Source organism: Primulina eburnea, chromosome 11, assembly GCF_022965805.1.
Source record: "Primulina eburnea isolate SZY01 chromosome 11, ASM2296580v1, whole genome shotgun sequence".
In the NCBI taxonomy this organism is placed as follows: Eukaryota; Viridiplantae; Streptophyta; class Magnoliopsida; order Lamiales; family Gesneriaceae; genus Primulina; species Primulina eburnea.
The window spans coordinates 38050750-38077426 of record NC_133111.1 but is presented as its reverse complement, the minus strand read 5'-3'; the positions used below and the strand labels follow the sequence as shown (position 1 = coordinate 38077426).

Sequence of the window (26677 nt, the reverse complement as noted above, 5' to 3'; positions counted from 1 at the left end):
CTACTTGTCTTAACCAAAACTCACATTTTGACAGTTTAGCATATAACTTCTCAGCCCTTAAAATTCGCAACACAGTTCTTAAATGCTCAGCATGCTCACTCATATTCTTTGAATAAATCAAAATATCGTCGATGAAAATAATCACAAAATCATCGAGATATTTCTGGAAAATACGGTTCATCAATCCCATAAATACAGCTGGAGCATTCGTCAAACCAAATGGCATGACAATAAATTCATAGTGTCCATACCTGGTTCTGAATGCTGTCTTTGAGATATCAGAATCTCTGACTCTCAGCTGATGATATCCAGATCTCAAATCGATCTTGGAATATACTGAAGAACCCTGCAACTGATCGAATAAATCATCAATACGAGGCAAAGGATATTTATTCTTTATCGTTGCCTTGTTCAGTTGCCGATAGTCGATGCAGAGTCTCATCGAACCGTCTTTCTTCCTTACAAACAGTACTGGAGCACCCCAAGGAGAAACACTCGGTCTGATGTACCCCTTGGCCAGTAAGTCTTCCAGCTGATCCTTTAATTCTTTCAATTCAACTGGTGCCATTCTGTACGGTGCTCTGGAAATCGGCACTGTACCCGGCATCAATTCAATGCTGAAGTCTATCTCTCTAACTGGAGGTAATCCCGGGATCTTATCTGGGAAGACGTCAGCAAACTCACGTACCACTGGCAGGTCTGCCAATGCTGGACTCGACTTCAGTAAATCTACTGAATATACAAGGAATCTTTCTGCTCCTTTCTGTAACAATCGAGTCATAGATAATACGGATATTAAAGGAATTCTCGATCTAGAACCCTTACCGTAAAATTTCCACTCTTCAGCCATATCTGGTCTGAATCTCACTATCTTGTGGAAACAATCAACTGTCGCTCTGTACTTGGTTAGCATATCAATACCAATAATACAATCGAAATCGGACAACCCAAGTATGATGCAATCTAATTCAATCTCATGCCCGTCATACTGTAATACACAATGCTTAACAGAGTTTACGGATATCAAATCTGTCCCCAAAGGCGAAGAGACAGACACTACAGTAGCTAAAGACTCTCCAGGCAATGCATGACTTAATGCAAATCGTTCAGAAATAAATGTATGTGAAGCACCGGTATAAATGAATACATAAGCAGGGTAACCACATAAAGAACAGTTACCTGCCACAACGTCATCTGGTGCTTCCTGGGCCTGCTCCTCTGTCAAAGCGAATACCCTGACCTGCTGTCTAGGAGGCTGGCTAACAGTCTGGCTACCTCCTGGCCTCTGCTGTTACTGAGCTGGCGCTGGCTGAAATGTGTGAACAGCAGCTGATCGTCTCTCAGTCTGTGCTGCTGATCCCGATGACTCGGCTCCTTGAGATCTTTGAGAACCTCTCTGTGGACACACTTTAGCAAAGTGTCCCGGCTGTTTACAGATGTTGCAACTACCAGTCATTCCCTGGCATTGCTCAGTTGCATGTCTTCCTCCGCAAGTCTTGCAATAAACTCCAGTGTAACTCTAGCTCTGTCTGGAACCACTGGAGCTGGAAGAACTGCTGCCAGATTTCTTGAATTGCTTTCCCTTGGCTTTCAAAAATTCTTTCTTCCCTCCACTGCTGCTACCACCCTCAAATCGGGGAGGTGGTTGCTGTGGTCTTGGTGCTGGAGGCACAAATGAAGCCCCTTTCTGTCTCATCAGACCGGCTTCTGCTCCCTTAGCTCTATTCAGGGCGTCAGTAAAATTATTCGGTCGCCCTGTGTTCACCAATGTGAAAATATCGGGGTTCAGGTCATTGATGAACTGGTCGGCAGTAGCTTCCTCGCTGTCAGCCACATGTGGAGCAAATTTCAACAAGGTGAAGAATTTGGACACGTATTCTTCTATGTTCATCTGTCCTTGCTTTAGATTGGCAAATTCCGCCCCCTTGTCCTTTCGGTTTGACACTGGAAAGAATCGTTGATAAAATTCGGTTCTGAATATATTCCAGGTAATAGTCGTACCTCTATGCTTCATGGCTCTCTTTCTCGTAATCCACCAGTCCTTTGCAACATCGTGTAACTGGTGTCCAATCAATTTCACTCTCCTCTCATCGGTATACTCCAAGGATTCAAACAACATTTCTATATCATCAAGCCAACTCTCGCATTCCACAGCGTTCTCTGTTCCTTTCAAGGTTGGCGGATAAAATGACTGAAATCATTTCAGTAATGTTTCCATTGGAGTCGGGGTGACATCCATTGGAGGATTTGATGTACTTCCCTGTTCTGGTACTCGTCTCGGAGGCATATCTGATAACCAAATAAGTTAGTAACAAATACCACAATTCTGTTTCAATCCTCCTCTGATCATCTTACTGCTGATCTAGAATCGGTGCTGATCCAGTCTTATTAAAACATACTATATCAAATCAGATAAGCAAGTAACATGTATTAAAGCAGTAAGACATGCTAGCATTCAAAAGCAGGAAAGAAAACACATTCTACCCCGCTCACTAGCCTCTTCTATCTCAATCTAAAGGATCTATCGCTCTGATACCACATGTTGTGGGGACCCGGACGCTAATCATCTTCTTAATCATGATTGGGACTAATTAATCAATTATAATAAACAGTGTCTAAATTTTTTTTTAAAATGCGGAAGGTAATGGAATCAAACTCCTGTACATATCAGTATAAAAGTATAAATCTGATAAAATATACAATCATACACATCTCAGGTTCAACAACTAACTATCAAGTGTTTAAACCCTATCTCTAGTCCAAGTCAGTAGTCTCCACTCTAACTCGATCTTTCTTCACCTCTGTGACCCTAAACCCGTCCCACCTGTTGCCACGCACACATACAGACAAGACAACAGCCGGATAACTCCGGTGAGATATAAATATCCCAGTATAAACAATGTATACATGCAATCATATAAAACATATATAAAAGCATAAACAAACATCTAAACATGTATCTAATCTGACTACATGAATCAATGACTCTGGATCTGATCTTATCTTATCTTATTTCTAACCTAGGGATCCCAATCTAATTTAGACTTTGGTATGCTGTATCGAATGTCTACAATAGACGTCGATCTACATCTAAGCTCATCGATACACCGTAAGTCTAGAGTCTTCGCGGTTCTGCCCTAGCTAGGCTGATCTGCCCTAGACTCAATTCTGACTCTGCTTCAGTCTGACATTTTGAGAATATTCGAGCAAATTGAAAAGATGGTTTATACTTTTCAACCATCCCGCTGCTTTTTCGCCATTTTCATTGCCAAAGAATATAGGAGGACATAATTCTTGGAATTGAGATATGATCATCTGCATCCCACCAACTTTCTGAGTCAACTGTTCTACTTCTTGGTTCACCTCTTCTTCCACATATCAAGCCCGTTTTTGCTTTTTCCTCCAGGTGCATTCTATAAGACACAATGATTTCATACCAAGACAAAATAATGTGATTAGCACAAAATAACTAAAGGAAAGCTGAAACTTAGTCTAGTAGGTAGTTATTAAACTAAGTTTAAAATCCAATCGACTAGTAATGCTAGTTCAGAAAAATTCAAATAATCATAGCATATAGTTCAAACAAAAGCAAATAGTCAAACACATACGCAATCATTTTATTTGTCTAGACTCAAGTGCGTATACTCTAATTCGAGCATTTCTCAGTTATGCTCTGATACCAACATGTGAGAGCCCATTCCCCCAAGCCCAAACAAATTTACCAAGCCCGGTCCAAATTTTATAATTAAGTAAAAAAAAAAAAGAATCGTGAATCTCTTCATCTTCCCGAACCGAAACCGAAAACTGCATATTTCTTCCTTCTTCAATTTCGAAACTTCTTCCATCGATTGTGGCCGCTCCGCTTGCCCAAAAATTAAAGTAAATACATATTCGGAAAGCCCGTGACGAGAGCTGTCCATGATACCACTTTTGCTAGGAAAACTCGCGCCTCGCGTAAATGTGTCGGAGACTGTCGCCTATTTTCGCTGGAAAATCAGGAGGAAACCTTGATTTAGGGTGTTTGAAGCTTGAATTCGAAGCTTAGAACAAGATTCGAAACTTTCAGAGGTATAATTCAGATTTCAGGGTTTCGAATTTTGGGTATATTTATTTATTTGAGTTTCAACAATTAATATATAGTGTATTATTGATTGTATGTGCTATATCGGAGCTAATTAGAGGTATTAACAAAATTTCAGAGTTTATTTGGACATAATTTCGAAAATTCAGAATTTTATAAATGAGTTTTCGAATTTTAGTGTTCAATAATTAGATGTTTAGATGCTATAGAATTTTCGCCTTTTAATTTTAGAAATATTAAAGTCTAAATTATGATTTTTGGAATTTTAGGCTAGAGTGTCAAATATTGGAAAAAAAATAAATGGAACTTGATATGAAATACTTTATTTGCCATAAGATCGGATTTTTCGAGAAATCCTTAAGATATTTCGGTGGTTAATTAAATATCAGTTGAGGTACGCATGAACTGTATTATTATGACGTCTATAATGACGTGGAATGACGTTAAGTATTTTGTAATGAGTTGTGGCGTGTTTTAGATGCTTCTGTGAATAGCATGATTGCATTCATGCATTTATTTGAGTTGATACTATTAGTGCATAACATTTCGAGCCTTGACTCCGTCGATTGCTATCATTACTGATCTGTTGAGCTGTTGAGTCATCTATGAAGCGAGTGATATGATTAGATCACTCTTGACATCTAATCGATGAAACGAGTAATAGGATTAGCACACTCCTGATGACTGCACGAGGACCGACCGGGTCGCTACCGGACCCTCGATGTTACGTGCATGGATGAGTGGCTTGATGTTTTGTTGCTGCATTCCTGGCACGGGTGACCACTGTTCCTTTTGCTGATGCGTTTCATTTGGACTTCGTTTTGGTATCCGTTATTTTGTTGTTACCGGCACGCATTGCATTGCATTTTACTCGATTTTATTTCATGTCAGTTATATTTGTCATAATTTTACTGGTTCGTCGTAATGGGGTCTGACCCTTCTTTTCTTTTATACTGTGGTTGTTTTGATGCCATAGCAGCTTATCCAGGAGGCTTTGACGTGTCTGGTGAAGCGTCAAGTAGCGGTGCCCAATAGTTGGTTTGTTGATTGAGAGTTCCAAGATATTATATCATTGAGTCATACTTTTGCCAGGAAATCCCCTGTGTAGTTGTCATGTTATTTTTACTATGTTTTGCTTTGATAGTTGTGTGATTGAGCCTTGTCGGCGCTGTGTGTGTTAGTCCTAGCCAGTGCGGCTACAGGTTTGTGATTTGAAGTTATGACTTTATTTCGAGTATATAAATGTTGTTTGTATTGTTTGGAAATTTTTGAGATGTCCTACTTATGGGGAGGTAATGACGAAATTTCTATTGGCACAAAAGGAAATTTTTTAATCGTTTTCGCTGGTTACATTAACGAATCTTGTTTGTTTGATCATTAAACGTTAATCAGGAGCATTGGCCCCACAGCTGCTGCTTCGTTCCTTTATATCTGAGGTTTTCGCTCCACACCCCATATCAGAATCGGCTGGTTGTTTTAAATTCTCTTTTTCACTCCTTGAAAATGGGCTGCTTCTATTGTTTTACATTCTTGGGCTGCCGTGCATTTTTATGGTCCTAAATTCTTGGGCTGGAAGCATATAAAAAATATGAAACTTGTCTCAGCTGCTCCTCTCTCCAATTCACTTGCTTCTCTAGCCTTTCCATAACCCCTCACACAACACCTATATATGATTCATCTTGAGGAAAAGAAAGAAATCTGCACGTTTTTACTCCTTTAAATGACGCGAGACACCGACTAGTGACGCCGTAGTACCAAATCCATACAGATACTTCTCTTTTTTCCGACCTCTCGACTCCACTTCTTCGATTTCACCTATATTCAACTAAAATAACAGATTAGGTGGTATAAATATCCATTAACTATTAAAATTCGCCAAATTACTATGAGTTAAATAAAAAAAATATAAAAATTATGAACTTATCATCGGACACTGGGATCAAGAAGCCAATCTGATATTGAGACTAAGCTCTTCAGGAGCTTCCTGAAACTAGGCTCATCAAGTGGCTCTAATTTCTAGAGTTGTCGGAGATTGGAGCCGTTGGATTTAATAGTGTCATGATGGGGAAAATCCATTTAGTAGGAAACCTTAGAAGGTTATTAAAATATCATAAGTGCTTCCATGATAAAATATTGTTCTTAGAAAAGATGCTTTAGAATTTCGTATTGTGAATATATATGCCAAATGCTCCACCTAACTTTGGGAATCAATGTATTAGATGCATAAAATATTATATTGTTCCTTGTAATGTGATCATTCCATGTATATGTATCTGATTTCAGGTGCGAGATCCTATGCCCGCAGTATTTTTCTTCCTTATTGATGTCTCCATGAACGCCATACAAACTGGTGCAACTGCAGCAGCTTGCAGTGCAATCACCCAAGTTCTAATTGATCTTCCCGTGAGTTCAAGTTTGGATATTTTATGCAGTAAACTTTCCTTGAGCACTGCACATCAATCTTGTTCTATGTTCCCTGCATTAATCTTTTCATTAAAGGCGAATAGCACGGTAAAGCTTATATAAACTTAACCATGGTTGCAATTTCAGGAAAATATCTGATTTCGTATCTCAGGATTAATGACGTGTTAAACTGCCTCTTGTGCACTTCTCATAATGTTTCCTCTGAACGTATCATAGAAATTCCTTTCTTTCAGTAAATAATATTTACCAATTTTGCCTTAAATTTTTTTAGGAAAACTCTGTAAGAATTATGTGAATCAGAGATATAGCACCATAAATGCATTGTTTAGGATTCTAATCTGATGACCATGGATCCCGTGCTCAGTCATTATTTGATTTTCATATAGGAAGCTTTGCTGGTTATTTTCCTTTCAGGATGGTCCTCGAACTCTTGTGGGCATTGCTACGTTTGACTCCACCATCCATTTTTACAATCTAAAGCGTGCTCTGCAGCAGGTGGATGCAGAGTTAATTAGTATTTCTTTCATAGATTGAATATGCTGGTTTTTCTCAAATTCATCATATGCCTTTTTACTGTGGTTATAATATTTTAACTTTGTCCTTTCATGCTTGTAATTACTTTTAATGCTTCTGATTGCCAGGCCCATAGGCTTGTTGTGTCTTATCACTTTATACATGGGGCTAAAATGGCTTTTGTTTGCTTCATTATAAGCTGCTACCATGAATGCTGTACACTTGCTAATTTTTGTCCTATTCAACTGCAGCCATTAATGCTTATAGTCCCTGACATACAAGATGTCTATACTCCTCTTGGGAGCGACGTCGTTGTTCAACTTGCTGAGGTTGGCTATCATTTCTCACTTCATTTATATGTGTTGAATGCAGTTTTATTGATATTAAATTCCTATTTTCCTTGATCGCTTTCCTTTTTTCTTTTCCATATTCATCTGCTGTGTGATCATGTCTTTTGAATGCTAGTGGCTGTTAGCAACTAGGACCTAGATATTAATGCTTTTGGTTCTGTTTAAATTTTTTGAAATGATTTAAATAAATTTTTTTTATATGCAGTGCCGTCAACATTTAGAGATATTGCTGGATAACATTCCTACAATGTTTCAGAATACTAGAACTGCTGATTCAGCTTTTGGTGCTGCAGTAAAGGTATGTAATGGCGTCTGTTTATCTGCGTGGACTTGTAATGTTGGAAAGTGAATAAATCCAAGAACTAGTAGGGTGCACATTTGGTCAATCGCGATAATTTGTACTATTTAGTTGATTGTGAAAGTTCATAAATTATGTACTTTTTTTTAGTGCCAAATATGCCTTATTTTGGTTCATTGTGAAATCTAGAAAACATTTTCTTCATCCATGTGATCTAACACCTTAACCATGGCAGCAGCTTTGAATCACTGGGCCTCTAGCCAAAGAAAAGCAACCTCTTATTTTTCAAATTTTTTCATTTCTTTACTTCTTTCATCCTAAATATGAATTAAGTTTACCTCGACAAAAAAATGAAAATCGGAACATGTGTGAGTCGAGCAATAAAATGAGGCCAACAGTTCTGGGGGATTTTCAGCCTAGCACCTGCCTTATTTATTGCCTTTTTGTGTCAGTTCCACATTGCTTTCACTTGTAAATCGAGTAACTAGTATTTACCACCTCTGTGTGCAATCCCGCCTCCAGCCTTTCTGTTGGATGCGGGCAATTATAAGTTCTTTGGCCTTTGCTCGACATAGCTACGCATCACTAAACAAGTCTAGATCCTTTGTTGGCCCCATGACTGGTGATATAGTTAAGTTGGGAGTTTGTGGTCCAGCTTTGTCTCTTGTTTGTCATGTAGAACTTATTTATTTCCCTTTGATATCATTAGATTTGAGTTTTTGGCTTCTCTGGTTTTGTCTTTTTCGGTTTTTCTTTTAGACTTGGTTCCTTTTTCCTGAAGACATTTAGGCCTTTAAATATTTTGGTTGCAACAAAAGGGGAGTCGAGGGTTAACAAAAAAGCAGCCAACTTAACACTAGTGTGAGTCTAGTCAGTTTTCAAGTCAACACCCTTTAAGCAAGACGATAGCAAGTTACAAATTCTGTCTTGGTAGGACATGTATTTCTATTATTATGAAATTCATAAATGAAGTAGTTAAATTTCAGTTTGACCCTTCAATAATATACCAATTCATAAATTGAAAACTCAAGTAGCGTTGTTGGCGAGCTGAAGCAACTTGCCCATTTGCACCATTATAAATCCCATTTTAATTTTCTCACTAGCTCATTATTCTCATCACCCTGTTTTTTGAGCCCTCCAATTCACCTTACTATTCAACGCATATAGCATGAAGCAACAATCTGTAGTGCGGAAGAATTGTTATATAATGAGATGAGCAAAATGTAGTGTCAGTCGGTGGTAGAGAGTGACCTTCTCATGACCAAGAAAAACATGGAGTGTTGTTCAGCCTTTCAAGCCTATGTTGAGTTACACTGTTGTTTGTGTTGAATTTTTTGGGTGAACAAAAGTGAAGAAGCTCATGAAACTATCGGAAGTGGGTGGAGCAGCAGTGAAATTGGTCCGCATGGGAGTTTGAATAAATATGCATTTAATGACGAGTGATTGCATCCAAGATAAGATTATTATTCAAGTTTTAGTTTTTTATCCGAGCTTGAAGCATATACTTCACCTTGTAGCGGACATACTTGTACAAAATCCAACAAAGTGGGCTACCGTAAAATTTTATTTATACCAAAGGATTTCTGGGGAAGATATGGCAAGACAAATTGGAACTTATTCCTGGTGGAGCATATTTGTGATTGAAGTCCACTAGATGGAAGAATCGAAATAAGACATTGAACACTTATGAGTTGTAGTTGTTTGGTCATGTTTCGTTTTTAATAAATCTATAGGAGATATTTTTTACTTAATGTGAAGAAATAGCTCATGATTGTTTTTATTGGTTGATGACCTTGTGCATGATATTTAACAGTATAGAATATTTATGCATTGTACTGTTCTTGCATACAGGCTGCTTTCCTGGCTGTGAAAACTACTGGCGGCAAACTTCTTGTTTTCCAATCAGGCAAGCCTAATATTGTTTCTTAATAAGCTAGGTTCTAAAAGGCATGAAGCGTCACAATCAAGCTTCAAACTTTACAAACAAGCAGGTTTAGTACGTGATTAAGCATGAAGCTAGGTTTTTAGTTTTTACTAATTTTAATTAAATTAAGTCAATCAGTAGATTAAATAACACATAAATATACAACTTAAAAGTAAATGCATAAAATTTCAAGTTCTCAACAATGTAAAATTCTCAAAATCATAAATTTGAAGAGGAAAACTTCGGTCGTTTGCCGTTGAGTCAAGTGTTGTCTCTCAATGACTAAGAAAGTAAGGGTTAGGGGCAGGTTTTATTTCGATGCCTTTAGGAGTTTCTTTAAATTGTATACTACCAAATATTTATTATTTAAAAGTTAAATTTTATAGAAGAACAAAAATTAGATTAAACTTTTATTTAAAAAATTGCAATTTTTTGTTTTTTCACTCTTTTTCATGCTTTTTTGCGCCTTTTCTGGTGGTTTGGTTGACGGTACTTTCACGATTTTTCCCAAAGCGAAGCTTTTTTTCATACTTTGAGCTTAATCCTTGTTTTTTCGCACTTTTTAGAACACTGGTAATAATTATATACATGTATACACAAGAACTTAGTAATTCTCCTCCTATTTCCATGCCATATGATGCTAGAATATGAGTCTTCTACTTGAGAAATTTTCTTTTTTGTGCATTTATTGTACTTCATCTATTTTTCTCAAGCATGAAATTTTAGCAATTTGTCATGTTTTTATTTTCTTGGGAATTTTAAATTTTACAGTCCTTGGTTCGGTTTTTGCATTTTGACATGCTTCATAATTTGATACATCGGACCCATAATTTGATGTAAATTTTCAGGTTTTACCGTTTGACATTTAAGTATGACTACCCCGAATACTAATTATATTGCTATTGTGTTGATAATATTGATGTTACAGTCTTGCCGTCAATTGGCATTGGTTCCCTTTCGTCTAGAGAAGCTGAAGGCAGAACTAATGTAGCAACTGGGGAGAAGGTATGCTTTCCAAAAATAAGATGTCTATGACACCACATGCTTGTGTCTCGTGTTCGATTTATTTATTCGTTTGTTGGTGTGTGTATACTTTGCTGCATTTGTGGTGACCTTTTTCTACCGACGGATGAAAACATGACTTTAGAATTTCTTGCGGAAGCTTTAACAGTCTTGATGATCTCTGTTTGTTGGCCTTTTTTTCCACCGCCTTTCATTTCCCCTTCATGGCAGTAGTTATTTTATCACAGCCATTGAGTCTGAATGTATTATTGTAGTGCTATTTTCGGTTCACCTTCTTTTTGGGTACTAATGAAAGAAGCCCATTTTCTCTATATCCCATGTAAAAAAACATCATAACAAATTCAATGGTCCATTCTTTAAAACAATGAATAATAAAATTCTGATTCAATGCTAATAAGTTTTAATTTCATTTTATCCTAATGGCGTATAGTTATTTGATTCGATTTCAAGTTTCTGTCCGCTAACTTTGGAATCATGCATCTCGTGTTAGAAAAGGATTTTAGCTTTTTTGTTCTTTGAGAAGGACCCCTTAAATTAATTTCTTGCTTCTGACAGAAAGACAAAGCAAAGGTTGGACCTCTTAATTCAACACTGTCTAAAAATATTTTGTAAGGATCTGAACCATAGACTGCAGTGCTCCATAACTCTTTGATACTGTAGATAGATGTCATTATTTTTCTTCAAATGCATATTGTAATTGATGCATAAATGGTTTTGATCATCCATTGTGTGAATTTCAGCTTCTTGTGTTTAGAGTTGAGAGTAACTTCATTGTCAATTCCTCAAGCCTTGGTTTGTTGTTCGACATTGTTTCTCCATCTCTTTAACGGAGGATAATAATTGACATTTCGGTACTCCTAATATCAATTGTTCTACTTCTACTAATTGCATTCGTTTTTTAATTCCAGGAAGCTCACAAATTACTCCAACCAATGGATAAAATCATGAAAACTATGGCAATTGAATTTGCTGAGCATCAGGTGCATTTTAATATTTTGTCCCAATAATCAATGATGTTTGCTTTGTTTAAGCATTTTGAAATTTAACATTAGGTTCAATTGAAATTCGTTTCTTGCTATCTTCAATTTCGAAATACTTTCAGGTCTGTGTTGACTTGTTCATTACATCACAAACCTATGTAGATATCGCCTCCCTTTCTGTGGTTTCAAGGACTACCGGAGGTCAGGTAAGGAAACAAAGACTTTTTATACTATATATTTTCATGAGCAACCATTATTTATTTGAGGGTCTTATACCTGTATCATCATTGACAGGTTTGAAGTTTATTCCTCTCTAAGTCATTTAGATATGTTGCTTGGATGTCTGAGTTGCATAATTTCTGGTTTGTAAATTTTACTGACTCAATTTTGTCTCCAGGTGTACTATTATTATCCTTTCTCTGCTCTTTCTGATCTGGCAAAGCTGTATAATGACCTTCTGTGGAATGTCAAAAGGCCCCAAGGCTTTGAGGCAGTAATGCGTGTCAGATGCAGCCGGGTGAGGTTGTCAATTATGAGGATATAACTTAATTTCTTTGGAGAATGGCTAATCTTTAGCAGATGACTGAAAGTTCTATTTTCTACATAGGGTATTCAAGTTCAAGAATATTATGGAAATTACTGCAAGCGCCTACCAACAGACATCGATTTACCTGCTGTATGTCTCTCTTTCTCTGTTGCTGAAATGTTCTAATAAATTCTGATCCTGATGTTGATTAACATTATGTGCCAGGGTTTTAGCAATAGCACATTTTTATTCTCACCGCTAACTTTTGACTGAAAATAGCTAGTCCTTCTAGAGATTAACTCAAATAGTTGCTGCATTGATTATATATCACTAATTGTTTTTTTGAATAACATTATAGAAGTCCAGTATCTCAACAATAAAATTCATTTATCCTTTCAAGTTTACATTTGGCTTTTCCTTGATTCTTGCTATTAAGAAACATTCATATATTCCCAGGTCTACTGTAAGTTTCTTGCATTATTTTATTTGTTTAATTGAAGAATTAATTTTCTTCAAAATCAAAGTAATCATAAATATTTTTCTTCTATAGTCGGTGAAGAAGTCCTTTAGTTTAGATTTAAAAGTAGTACAGCATCCTGAAGGCTGAACTTGTTTAGTAATATAGGTTGTTGACACATTTATGTCTGGAAATTTATTAAAGCATGGGATATATAGGTTCTGTTTGAAGCTGCAAAAGAAGGTTTTTAGAACAATCTTGAGGAAAATGACCTTCACTTATTGGGTCCAGTTCTTTGAATTCCACTTTACTAAGCATGTGGATCCATTGATCTTGAAATGATAGAAATAAATGAGTGAGATCATGTGGGTTTCGTCTTTCTACTTCTTTCTATTGTTTATGTCATTTATAGTATTAGTCATTTGATGAATGCTCTCTGTCATATTGCTTCAAAAAAATTGTTTACAACCTTTTAAGTGTACAATATTTGCAAATGCGCACTGTTTTCTACATTTGTTCTCCGCTTTTAATCTTTTAAACACATCATTTGCATGATGTTCTTATCCGTTCTTTATTCTCAAGTTCCTTTCTTGGTACATTTGCTCTATTACAGAAAAAGAATACTTTGTTACTGTTGGACATTCGCTTTTTCTGTATTTTGTTGCTTGGAACAGAATGGTTTCCTCACCAAGCTTCATTTTTAGCAGATTGACTGTGACAAAACGATAATGGTATCGCTAAAGCACGACGATAAGTTGCAGGAAGGCTCAGAGTGTGTTTTTCGGGTTTAACTTCAATTTTCTGCCCTGCCCTAATTATTTCGGTTTGGACTGCTCACCTAATTTTCCTGATTTGTGATGAATCTATTATCATATGGATAACGAGATTTGTTATGCTGATTCTCTCTCTTTGTGTGTGTGTGTGTGTGTGAGAGAGAGAGAGAGAGAGAGAGAAGTGTATCATCTGATCACTTTGTATGTTTGTGTTGCCTAGTGTGCTCTTCTTTACTCCACTGTGTATGGCCAAAGAAGAATCCGAGTTTCGACTTTGTCTCTGCCTTGCACCAATATGCTGAGTAACCTGTTTCGCTCTGCTGACTTCGACACATGTTTCACTTGCATGTTGAAGCAAGGTAGCTTGCTAGTAAGATTTTTTGGACTTCAGTGAATTTGTGTTCTGTTGAGGATTATGAGTGTTTCAGGTAGTGTGGTCTCCGTTACTTGAATGCATCTGGAACATGATGATTTGGCATGAGTTTTTCCATTGTAAATTATCCCTCATTAGCTCGTTTCATTCATTTTCTGGTGCATAGACATTACATAGCATAAATTTTTGCCCTTTCTTCTATATCGCACTGATGCTGCTGCCCTGATTTTTTTCATCTGACAGCGGCTAATGAAATTCCTTCGGCACCTCTTGCACAAGTCAGAGATCAAGCTACAAATGTTTGCATCAACATTTTATACTCTTATCGCAAGTTCTGTGCAACAGTATTTTCTTATGGACAACTCGTTTTACCCGAAGCATTCAAACTGTTGCCTCTATTTGTTCTGGGTAAGTTTCCTGCTAATAGAAGAACATGGGAATACAATAAATCCCAGGTTTTTGAAATGGATGAACAATGTGTGTCTACTACCTTTGTTATGTTATTTGTGTGGTACGTAAACTCTCAAAAATGGCGAATAAATATGCAGCCATTGAGAGTTGAGGCAAATATTGAACACTATCTCTTTAAGAATAATTTACCCTGCCTTGGTGCTTCGGTTTATGACAATCATTCCCCAAGATACGACAACTCCTCTTGCAAATACAATACAGTAATTTGCAAGAATAATAACCAGAGAATGAAGTATACTATCTTTTTAGTAGAAAGAAAGAGAAGGTAGACAGGGCAATGATGTTCAGAAAAATCTGATGCAAAAAAGTGTTAAATGTTGATCCTTGATCGTGTATACATAGATATCAATATGTAGGGACATGCTTCATCAATGAAGTGTCATTTCATTCAAAAGTCAGATGAAAATAATTAAGGGATACCATTTGGATGCAAAACATCATAAAAACTCGTAACTTTTTGTCAACCAGCACCGCTAGGCGCCTAGGCCCCACTTTACGGTGGCCTAGGCAGCTTCACGGCCCTGGAAAATTTCCAGGCACAGAGAGGCACATCTTCCACAACCCTATGCGCCTCCCCACCGTCCTGGATATTGCATTCTCAGTGTCCTTTCTAGGCGCCTCCCCTAGCTCATGGAACAACCGATTGAATTTTTCCTTTATTTTCTTTTGTTTAATTTCCATTAATTAAATCTTAAACATTCCAACATGTTATTCTTTGAATGTAACTTATTTTTGTTTTAAATAAATACCTTTTAAATTTATCATGGGACTATGCTAGTAAGTGTGCATAAAGTGAATGCTGCCTTGGTTAGTGATAGTGAACCTCTGTGCATATCTGCACTTATCCTAAGTTTATCGATTATTTGCTGACAACTCTATACATTGGGTGAAAAATAAAATTACTTGGACTCTTTCCACCTAATCAGTATGATCTCATTTGATTTTTATGATGCTGTAATCTTCAAGTCATTGGATTCTTTCTCTTATCATATGCAGAATGCTTTGATGATTTGGTTGCTTTCTGTTTTTCAGCTTTACTCAAAAGCAGCGGATTACGCCCTGATGGAAGAATTGATGACAGGTCCTTTTGGATTAGTTATGTTTCTCCTTTAGCTGCTCCTTTGGTAGTCCCGTTGGTGTACCCCAGGATGATAGTCCTTCATGACCTTGATGAGAAGGTAGGAAGTTCAAGATTTTACGGTGTCATTATTGGTTTCAAGGTGTGCCCCTGATCCCTTTACCTATTATTTCCAAATGGTCAGGAGCCAGATAATGTCGTTATTCCCACCTCTGTTCCACTCTCCAGCGAGCATATCTGTGATGAGGGAGTATATCTTCTGGAGAACGGTGAAGTGTGTTTAATATATGTTGGCAACTCCGTTCAGCCAAATGTTTTGCAAAAGTTGTTTGGCATCTCATCTATTGAAGACATTTCTAATCAGGTATTGTTGACTTGTACACTGGCTATTTTCCTAGTGTTTTGCATTAGTCCATTTTTTGCTGCATTGGCTAGATGTTTGAACACCCAATCAGTGTTTCAGACACGTGGAGAACATTGAATTGGTGTAGAAGAGGTACAGAACATTTGGAATGAGCACCAATGTTGGTGCACACAAGATGTTAAACTAATCTTTTTGATATTTGCACTTTGGAAACATGCATTTTGGTTACTTTGCCGATCAAGATGTCTAATTTCAGGATTTCCCCTCGAGTAAAATTTTGTCACAATAGTATGACCTGAACATAATTCTTCCATTTATCAACTTCCATGGTGATGGAGATCATCCACTTGTTTCATTCTTACACCCGTAGAACGGTAGATTATTGTCCATCTGTGTTGAATACGGAGCAAAATGATGCATCAGTATTCTTCCATATCCTAAATTTGGCTGATTAGATCTTCCTTTCTTCTAGTTTGTGTTGCAGCAGCTTGACAATCCACTGTCAAAGAAGGTTAATGCTATATTAAACGAAATAAGGCGTCAGCGATGTTCATACTTGCGGTTAGAATAAGTCTTTACTGTTGCTTATAGGAAATAATATTATTTGGTTTGCTTCTCATTCACAATTTTACTTTCTTGCAGCTTGAAGTTGTGCAGAAAAGGTGATCCATCGGGTTAGTGACTTGTCATTTTCCACCGTCAACAAATCAGACTTCTTACTTGCCATACCCCACTCCCTACACCTAAGGGTACACATGACCCCAAGTAGTTAGATGTCTCACATGTGCTGGATTAAGTCTTTGAAAGTTGTATATGTGGACTTGAACAATATTTTTCTCTTAAGATAGCTTTTGGGGTTGTGATAGGTTTAAATCTCAATATTAACATATTATTAGAGCTCAAGCCCATCTCAACCCGTTAATGTAAACTTTACACGAGTTTTTTTTCTTAGACATGAGGGGTGTGTTAGATGTATGACTGTGAAGACCATGCACCAGCTGAAATCACTCCATGCACCAGCCGAAATCACTCCAGCCGAAATCAAGCCATCGGCGTCATTCATGGAGCCATCAACGCGGCGTCATTCAGGGAGCCATCAACGCGGCGTCATTCAGGGAGCGACTGGAGTCTACCTTGTAGAAGGTTTTCTTGTGCCTATATAAAGGAGGGCTCCTCATTCGAATTGGCATCCACTCTCGAAATCCTCTCTAGCAACGCTGTAGTCTCGAAGCTCTTCGCCCTCTAGAAGCTCTGCCGCAATCTCGCCGTTCGTGTTTACGTTTCTTTGAGCAACCGAAATACAGTAAGTGGGTTTTTGCTACTATTTCGATTGGCATATTATATTTCGAAAATAGCTATGATTCTGAAAATTATATCAACATATATATTCGTTCTGCTTCTTGGAATTTTTCGTTTATTGAAAGCATGTTGAGTATTTGTTAAGCACTGTAATGATTCGACTTAGAAATGGTAAAGGAAATTCCGAACTTTGAAATCTTTGTTTAGGCCCTGATGCGGTGGGTTATAATAACCGTTCCTTTGGCCTCGCCCCTTAGAGGAGTAACATATAGGGGACTGATCAGTTAAAAAACCATAGAAAATGAGATGATTTCAGTGCTGTATCCGTTTTCTTTTATTTCGACATGCTAAATATTGACATTGTGATAATTCGTTTATATGTATAACCTCGATATGTTTCGTGCACGATTGGCCCCCATTTACTGAGTATTCCCCCCAAAATACTCACCCCTTACCTCCCCTCCCAGATAAGAATGAGAAGCAAATTGAGGATGAGGAGCAAGAATACTTTTGGGGATGGTGAAGAGCAGTCTATTTCGTGATCGGTTGATTATTCAGTCTTATGATTTCAGTATTATGTATTTACGATTTCAGTATTATGTATTTACGCTTCCGCATTTTATTTCTATCGCATTGTAAAGACGATCATTGGCTATGAAAAAGACTGGTTATTTTGATCTACTACGAGGCTTGTTATTTTGCAATTATGTGATTGCGAGATAACGCCGGTGTCGACTAACCCCGGTCCCGGGGCGTGACATTTAAGTGGTATCAGAGCCGCCAGGTTCATAATCCGGTTGGGGAAAGAAAATGTTCAAAAAAATTTTCGGTGGAATTTTATAAATCGGCCAATGCTATCCCCTCCGAAACGGCCCAACGATCAAGACTCCCCACCCTATCGGGAGCCCCAGTGAAAAATCGCGAAATTCCTTCGTTTAGGCCTCCGAAACCTCGATTTTGCCGTTTTAGGAAAGTTTCGTAACTCCTATAACTTTTCGTAGGAAACTCCGAATTCGATTCCGTCAACTGTTCTGGAATCCTCTCGACATATGCTTCGAATCCATATGTCTATCTCGAAACTTTCCATTTTTGGAAATTTTCGAAAAGTTTTCTTTATTTTCCGTTACTTGACTCTATACGACTCTGACATTTTTATTCTGGCCTATTGTTGATATTCTGAGCATTTCTCTTCTTTTTCCAGGAAATGGCTCGCACACGTTTGACTGCCCGTAAGAGTGTAGCTTCGATTACTCATAGAGAGACGTTCCAACTAGACAGTCCCCGACCTCGCCCGCGCGCCCAGTCCCTTCTACGTTTAGATGAGTTGGCTCCAGCACACCACGATAGGACGGTTAGGAGGCTGAGAGCTAGCAATCTGCAGAGGAGGAAGCAAGTGGAGGATCTGACTGCCAAGCTATTGGCAGCAGAAAAGAGGATCGATCAGGTATATGAGATGTTCCAACTCGTTAATGAAGATAACGGCGAACTGCGAGAGTCCTTACAACTGACGAGGGGCCAAACCAAACGAACTATGGACGAATTAGACCGACGTACCGTAGAATTGGCTGAAGCTCGTCACGCACGGGTAAGAGATAAGGAGAGAATGGAAGAGTCGTGGAAGGTGGTCATGCAATTATCAGAAAATAACCAAAGGCTATCAAGGGAGATAGACGAAAGGAAGGCAAGGGAGAAGGCACTCATCCAGAAGGATCAAGCCAACTGCGCGCGTGCAAATAATGAGTTGGACAACGCAATAGGGAAGATTCTGACTCATAAGGAACAGATTGCTGAATTAGAATCGGAGAATCAAAGTCTACAGATGCAGCTGGCAGAGTTTTTAGACCCGGAGATGCCGGAGGAGGATTCTGAGGAGGAAGAAGCCCCACCTGACGTAGCTGTGGAGAATGGAGAGATATCAGATTAGGATATTTTAGTGAAACCTTTTTTAGTTTATTTCCGTTGTCGCCATTTTCCATTCCAATAAATTCTCATTCAGTTGTTTATGTTTATTTGAGAAATCAATAAAAGTTGTTATTTCGATTACTTGTTGGCATCAATTTATTTTCGCACAAATTATTCAATGCATTCTATCAAATTGTGCAATAAATATCTTAGAAACTTGTACGCTTGTAGGAAATGGCCGGAAGACCTCCACGAGCCAATCGCAACCCACGATACGCCAACAACCACAATGACAATAATGAGAATCCGAATCCTGACGGAAATCCACCGCCACCACCTCCCAGAATGGGCCTGAGCCAAGTAGATTTGATGGCTATAGCCACCATAGTGGCAACAACTATCCAGGGCTTGGGAAACCCCAATAGTAACGGTAATCAGCAGCCTCAACCACCACCGGCACAGAATGGAATCAAGTACCATTACGAGTCCCTTCGTAAGAACCGTTGCCCAGTGTTCAAGGGAGACGCCGACCCTGAAAGTAGCCAGAACTGGTTGAAAAGTGTGGAAACCCAGCTGCGATTATTAGAGATACCCGAGGCACTCAAAGTAGATGTAATAACACCATTCCTGGAAGATAAGGCGAGCAAGTGGTGGGAAACAGTCTCACCTACCCTGACAGCCGCCGGAGCAATCACTTGGCAACAATTCAGAGATGTCTTTCTCAAACAGTATTTCCCAACAGAAGTCAGACTACAGAAATTGAGCGAGTTTGAGAACTTCTCGCAAACTCCAGACATGTCAGTGGTAGATTACACCTCCCGATTCAATGACCTTGGAACTTATGCCCCGACAATCATGGCAGATGGAGTTCTGAAAATGCACAGATACAGAAAGGGATTGAGCAGCCGTATTCAGTCATCCTTAGCAGTTTATCAACCTACAAGCTTTGCTGATTTAATGGGAGCAGCAATAAGAGCTGAGACAGACATCAAGCGTCGTGAGGACGAGAACAGGAATAAACGGCCTCTTACTGGACAGCCATCTCAAGGGAAGCCACCATGCAAGAGACCAAATCAGTCCAACGGGTCATTCAAGGGTACCTCGTCCCACTCAACTTACCAAGAACCAAAGATGTGTCCCAAATGTAATAACCGTCATTCTAGAGAATGCCATAGACAGACAGGAGCATGTTTCAATTGTGGGAAATTAGGGCATCGAATCGCTAATTGTCCCGAGCCATTGAAGAGAGGCACCAAGCCTAATGCTGACGCTAACCCCAACAAGCCAAGGGAAAATAAGCCCAACGCTCGTGTGTTTGCAATAACCCAAGAAGAAGCAGATGATGCAAATGATGTCGTGGCAGGTACTATTTTTGTCAATGAAATGCCAGCTTATGTGTTGTTTGACAGTGGTGCTACTCATTCATTCATATCTAAAAGATTCACTAAGAAACTAGGGCTTACACCTGAATTACTAGTTGAACCATTTAGAGTAGCGACTCCTACTAGTAAGACAGTCGAAACACATAGAGTGCACCGAAAGTGTAAAATTTGTATCAATGAGCAACTATTCCAGGCAGAATTGATACAACTAAACATGGTGGAGTTTGACGTCATCTTAGGAATGGATTGGTTAGCAAGAAATAACGCGATGGTCGATTGCAAGGGAAAGAGTGTCAGACTCCGAACCCCGGACCAAAGAGAGGTCGTGTATCATGGCAAATCCAAGGAACGGAAGTCACTCCTTTCCGCATCCCAAGCATGGAAAGCCGTGAAATCCGGAGCAGAGATCTATCTAGCAATGATTAACGTAGTGGAGGAAGAGATTGAACTTAAACCAGTGGATATCCCTATCGTACGAGAATTCCCAGACGTCTTTCCGGAAGAACTACCAGGGACAATCCCGGATCGTGAAATTGAGTTTGAAATCAACTTAGTGCCCGAAGCAGCACCCATCTCCAAGGCACCATACCGAATGGCACCAGCTGAACTTAAGGAGCTAAAAGAGCAACTTCAAGAATTGCTAGACAAAAAGCAGATTCGACCAAGTGCGTCTCCATGGGGAGCTCCAGTACTTTTTGTCAAGAAGAAAGATGGGAGCATGAGACTGTGCATTGACTATAGGGAATTGAATAAGATCACTATCAAGAACAAGTACCCTCTTCCAAGGATAGATGACCTGTTTGATCAGCTTAAGGGAGCCACAGTGTTTTCCAAATTGGATTTGAGAACGGGCTACCACCAATTGAAGGTCAGAGCTGAAGACATCCCAAAGACGGCCTTTCGGACAAGGTATGGACACTACGAATTCACAGTGATGCCTTTTGGTCTGACGAACGCACCAGCAGCCTTTATGGACCTAATGAACAGAGTATTCAAGCCGTTCCTGGACCGGTTCATAGTGGTATTCATCGACGACATCCTTGTCTACTCTCCTAGCAAAGAAGATCACGAAGAGCATCTCCGCCTCACCCTACAAACTTTAAGGGAGAAAGAACTCTATGCCAAGTTCAAGAAATGCGAATTCTGGCTAAACAGTGTGTCCTTTTTAGGGCATGTGATATCGGAAGCAGGAGTATCAGTAGATCCAAAGAAAGTGGAGTCAATTCTAGATTGGCCGAAACCGAGAAACGCCACAGACATTAGGAGTTTTCTTGGATTGGCAGGCTATTACAGGAAATTCGTTGAAGGATTCTCTTCCATAGCCATACCATTAACAAGGCTTACTCAAAAGAATTCTAAATTCATTTGGGATGACAACTGCGAGAAAAGTTTTCAGACATTGAAAGAAAAGCTCGCGTCTACACCAGTGTTAGTCTTGCCCACGGAAGATAAGGATTTCACCATCTACAGTGACGCATCGAAGGAAGGGTTGGGATGTGTACTCATGCAAGAAGGAAGAGTGATTGCCTATGCATCAAGGCAGTTGAAGCCGCATGAACGAAATTATCCCACTCATGACCTCGAACTGGCAGCAGTCGTCTTTACTTTGAAGATATGGAGACATTATCTCTATGGCTCCAAGTGCGAAATCTTCACAGACCACCAGAGCCTCAAATACTTGTTCACCCAAAAGGAATTGAATATGAGGCAAAGACGATGGATTGAGCTGTTGAAGGATTATGACTTGACTATAAGCTACCATCCAGGCAAGGCAAACAAAGTAGCTGATGCTTTGAGTCGGAGGAATATGGGTAAGGTTACCTTAGCTGCACTCTCCGCTCAACCATGTCTGCGAGAAATCGTCAAGTTGAACCAGGATCGAGACCCAGTTCTAGTAAAACTTAAGGAACAAGCTAAGGAAGCAAAGTCTCAAGATACTCAGATCGACGACAAAGGAGTCCTTTGGATGAAAGGACGATTGTGCGTACCAGACGTGGATAACCTTCGAAAAGAAGTAATGTCAGAAGCACATAAGTCGAATTTCTCAGTTCATCCTGGCAGTACCAAGATGTACCGAGACTTAAAGAAGAATTTCTGGTGGAGTGGAATGAAAAAGGATGTTGCGATATTTGTTTCCAAATGTCTTGTGTGCCAACAGGTCAAAGCTGAGCACCAAAGGCCTGGGGGACTTCTTCAACCTCTAGAAATTCCAGAATGGAAATGGGAACACATCTCCATGGACTTTGTGGTTGGGCTACCAAAGTCTAGACAAAGCCATGATGGCATCTGGGTAATCGTAGACAGACTCACCAAATCTGCGCACTTCTTACCAGTCCGCATGAACTATAATTTGGACAAGCTAGCCACGTTGTACATGAATAATATCGTACGATTACATGGAGTCCCAGTCAGCATATTGTCAGACAGAGACCCGAGGTTTGTATCTCGTTTTTGGAAGAGCTTTCAGCAAGCCATGGGAACTAAGGTCACTCTCAGTACGGCCTATCACCCTCAGACCGATGGTCAAACAGAGAGGACAATTCAAACTTTGGAAGACATGCTGAGAGCATGTGCCCTAGACTTTAGCAGTAATTGGAGTGAACATTTGCCTTTGATTGAGTTTGCTTACAATAACAGTTTTCACAGCAGCATCGGAATGGCGCCGTATGAAGCTCTGTATGGGCGAAAATGTCGGTCACCACTATATTGGGATGAAGTAGGAGAAAAGGCCATCACTGGACCCGAATTGATCCAAGAAACAGTGGATAAAATCGCTATAATCAAGGAGAGACTCAAAGTTGCCCAAGATCGACAGAAAAGTTGGGCTGACTTGAAAAGAAGACCAGTGGAATTCATAGCGGGAGACAAAGCATACTTGAAAGTATCACCAATGAAAGGTGTGGTTCGATTCAACAAACCCGGGAAACTGAACCCTAGATATGTTGGACCTTTTGAAATTCTAGGGAAGTGGGGACACTTGCATACAAATTGGCACTCCCACCGAGTATGTCTAGAATCCATAATGTTTTCCATGTATCACAACTAAGAAGATATGTTTCGGATCCAAGCCACATCCTCGAAGCTGAACCACTCTTAATCGAGGGAGACTTGAATGAAGGCCTTACTTATAAGGAAGTCCCGATCAGAATTGTGGATGCCAAGGACCAAGTGCTAAGACGACGAACGATCCCATACGTCAAAGTACAATGGTCCAATCACACCGAAAGAGAAGCCACTTGGGAACTCGAAGAGAAAATGAGAAACCATTACCCTTACCTTTTCGAAGGACAAGAGGATCCAAGTTTCGAGGACGAAACTTACATTAAGGAGGGGAGAATGTGAAGACCATGCACCAGCTGAAATCACTCCATGCACCAGCCGAAATCACTCCAGCCGAAATCAAGCCATCGGCGTCATTCATGGAGCCATCAACGCGGCGTCATTCAGGGAGCCATCAACGCGGCGTCATTCAGGGAGCGACTGGAGTCTACCTTGTAGAAGGTTTTCTTGTGCCTATATAAAGGAGGGCTCCTCATTCGAATTGGCATCCACTCTCGAAATCCTCTCTAGCAACGCTGTAGTCTCGAAGCTCTTCGCCCTCTAGAAGCTCTGCCGCAATCTCGCCGTTCGTGTTTACGTTTCTTTGAGCAACCGAAATACAGTAAGTGGGTTTTTGCTACTATTTCGATTGGCATATTATATTTCGAAAATAGCTATGATTCTGAAAATTATATCAACATATATATTCGTTCTGCTTCTTGGAATTTTTCGTTTATTGAAAGCATGTTGAGTATTTGTTAAGCACTGTAATGATTCGACTTAGAAATGGTAAAGGAAATTCCGAACTTTGAAATCTTTGTTTAGGCCCTGATGCGGTGGGTTATAATAACCGTTCCTTTGGCCTCGCCCCTTAGAGGAGTAACATATAGGGGACTGATCAGTTAAAAAACCATAGAAAATGAGATGATTTCAGTGCTGTATCCGTTTTCTTTTATTTCGACATGCTAAATATTGACATTGTGATAATTCGTTTATATGTATAACCTCGATATGTTTCGTGCACGATTGGCCCCCATTTACTGAGTATTCCCCCCAAAATACTCACCCCTTACCTCCCCTCCCAGATAAGAATGAGAAGCAAATTGAGGATGAGGAGCAAGAATACTTTTGGGGATGGTGAAGAGCAGTCTATTTCGTGATCGGTTGATTATTCAGTCTTATGATTTCAGTATTATGTATTTACGATTTCAGTATTATGTATTTACGCTTCCGCATTTTATTTCTATCGCATTGTAAAGACGATCATTGGCTATGAAAAAGACTGGTTATTTTGATCTACTACGAGGCTTGTTATTTTGCAATTATGTGATTGCGAGATAACGCCGGTGTCGACTAACCCCGGTCCCGGGGCGTGACAATGACATTATCTGGATTAAGTCCTTGGAAGTTGTGGGGTTGAGTTAGGTCCAAGTCCCAGTCTAAACACAAGTCAAGCAAGAGTAGCGTTTGTTGTAGAAGAGTTCGATTTGCAAATTGAGCGATCGAACTAGATCGGTAGTCATACACTTTTTTAGATACTTGAGAAATAGACAAAAATGGCTAAAGTGCTGTCAGATTTTTGTAAACTTAGCTGTCAAATATGTAGTTGATTAAATAACTAAGGTTATGATAGCAGTCTAAAAATATCACAAAAATTACTTGAACTCCAACTTTGAATAAGCTCGATAAGTGCTCGAGCTTTAACTTATATGTGCATGAACTAGACTCAATTAGCTATCGGACTTCGTCAATAGATAGAGTTTGAGTCAAATTCTTACTGTACCACTGGCTAATTGCATACTAACTGCCACTACTTCCCTTTCTCATGATCTCTAACTCCCATAAGACAAGTGTATGAACTAAAACCTGTTCCGGATCTTACAAGTTAAAAAGTGCATATTTTTTATTGATGTGCAGGAATGATGTTTTTCTCATACATGGTGGAAGACAAGAATCTGGGCTCGCTTTCTTACGTTGAATACCTAATACACATCCATCGACAAGTTCAAAGTAAACTGACAAATATTTGATGTTTAATATTTATTTTCCATCACCTTTTATCATTTGTTTTGCAATGTATTATTAAGGATCAATCATATGTTGTATCAATCAGATTCAGAGTAGTTGGTCTGTCGCCACGATTTTGAGGTATAGTTTTCAATCGAAGTAGAAGTTCATATATGTTTAAGAACTAAATTTGATTTTGTTATAGGAAGTTCTATCTGATTACAAATAATTTTTATTTTTTTATTTCTGATGGCAAAGCTGACTTTTTCTCTTGCTGTAGACTATTGTATGTCGTTGATACCGACCGGTATGATTTGCTGCGGTGATTGTTTATATCTGGACTTTATTGATTTTGGTTTGGTTCTCTGTTAAATATTCATCCTACATGTGGAATACACGTGCATCTATGTAAATGCAGTTAGGTTTATTCATCTGTTTTGAAACAAAAAAGGCTTCTTTATTCCCCTACCAAAGATGAGGTATCGGGTTCGAGACTCGATTACAATTAATCGCTCCCCAATCAAAAAAATAAGGATTCTTTCTTCGTACCAAGAGCAACAATAAAAATCTTGGAGACGGAGAATGATGAATGTTCTTCTTATGTTCACAGAGCTATTGCTGTATGGGGAAATTCCAATCACCATCATCAATTCGAGTGTGTTTGGCAATCAGGATTTGGGAGGATTTCATGTGATTTGGATTTCAAAATCCTATTTTTACTGTTTGGCAAGATGTTAAAAAAACAAAAAAAGATTCGGATTTGCTTAGGATTTCATGGGATTTCTACAAGTATATCCAAATCCCATCAAATTTGATAAGATTTGGTGGGATTTGGATTATAAAAACATAAAATTATTTTTTTATCCAACACATCATTCTCCATCCAAAGTTTCTAAATGGTTAAACTTTTTTTTCCTTTTAACTTTATTTAGAAGTTGAAAGATTTTGTTTAAGTTTTACAAGTTTCTTGTGTTATTTAGTGATTAATATAATAAAAATTATAGTAATTACCAAAGCCTCTTTTTATGTTTAATAAATAATTTCATGTTAAAGTTTGAAGTTGTTTGATGATTTTTTAATTATTATTTTATGTGCACTGTGATTAATAAATAATAATTAATTTTTGAATTTACAAATACAAATAATAGAGAAGAATTATTAATTTTTAAACTTTTTTTAGTTATTTATGTTATATGATTTCTAAGGGTAGTTTAGTAAAATTTTAAAATTTCAAATTCGAATCTTTTTTTCTCCAAACAAAAAATGGATTTGTAAATACCATTTTTAAATTTTAAACCAAACACCAAATGGAATTTCAAATATTTGAATTTTCAAATCTAATTCCAAATCCCACGAAATCCTCTCAAATCCTAATTGCCAAACACATTGTTCATAAATGGCTGAAATATCGTT

At 38.6% G+C, this 26677-nt stretch overlaps 1 pseudogene; it reads left to right on the top strand.

Annotated features, from left to right (window-relative positions):
• The window catches only part of LOC140805802 (protein transport protein SEC24 B-like), a 48974-nt pseudogene extending 23569 nt beyond the window's left edge, over positions 1-25405 (top strand).
• The last annotated feature ends 1272 nt before the right edge of the window (positions 25406-26677 follow it).